Source organism: Hipposideros armiger, unplaced genomic scaffold, assembly GCF_001890085.2.
Source record: "Hipposideros armiger isolate ML-2016 unplaced genomic scaffold, ASM189008v1 scaffold_11, whole genome shotgun sequence".
Classification (NCBI taxonomy): domain Eukaryota; kingdom Metazoa; phylum Chordata; class Mammalia; order Chiroptera; family Hipposideridae; genus Hipposideros; species Hipposideros armiger.
The window spans coordinates 8,297,621-8,298,473 of record NW_017731361.1 but is presented as its reverse complement, the minus strand read 5'-3'; the positions used below and the strand labels follow the sequence as shown (position 1 = coordinate 8,298,473).

The following is an 853-nucleotide window of genomic DNA, read 5'->3' as shown; positions in this document are numbered from 1 at the left end:
AATGAACATAGGGGTGCATATATCTTTTCGAGTTAATGTTTTTGACTTCTTCAGATAAATACTCAGAAGTGGGATTGCTGGGTAGTTCTATTTTTAATTTTTTGAGGAACCTGCATACTGTTTTCCACAGTGTCTGCACCAATTTACAGTCCCACCAGGAGAGCACAAGGGTTCCCTTTTCTCCACGTTCTCGCCAACACTTGTTTGTTGATTTATTGATGATAGCCCTTCTGACAGGTATGAGATAATCTCATTATGGCTTCTATTTGCATTTCTCTGATGGTTGGTGATGCTGAGCATCTTTGCATATGTCTATTAGTCATATATATGTCCTCTTTGGAGAAATTACTATTCAGGTCCTCTTTTTAATCAGATTGTTTGGGATTTTTTGGTGTTACGTTGTATGAGTTCCTTACATAATTTAGATATTAACCCTTTATCGGATGTCTCATTGGCAAATATTTTCTATCATTCAGTAGGTTGTCTTTTAGTTTTGTTGATGGTTTCCTTTGCTCTGCAAAAACTTTTAAGTTTGATGTAGTCCTATTTGTTTATTTTTTCTTTTGATTCCTTAGCCCAAGGAGACATACCCCCAAAAAATATTACTAAGAGTGATATCCAAGAGTTTACTGCCTATATTTTCGTCTAGGAGTTTTTATGGCTTCAAGTCTTACACTTAAGTCTTTAATCCATTTGAGTTTATTCTTGTACATGGTATAGGAAAGCAGTCTAGTTTCATTTTTTTTTTACATATATCTGTCCAATTTCCCCACACCATTTATTGAAGAGACTGTCTTTATTGCATTGTGTATTCCTGCCTCCTTTGTCATAGATTAATTGAACATATAGGTGC

The 853-nt window shown here is 34.9% G+C and overlaps 1 protein-coding gene across 1 annotated transcript in view; it reads left to right on the top strand.

Annotated features, from left to right (window-relative positions):
• The window catches only part of LOC109392769 (serine/threonine-protein phosphatase 2A 55 kDa regulatory subunit B beta isoform-like), a 120,237-nt gene that overhangs the window by 93,181 nt on the left and 26,203 nt on the right, over positions 1-853 (top strand). The gene's annotated exons all lie outside the window — the stretch shown is intronic.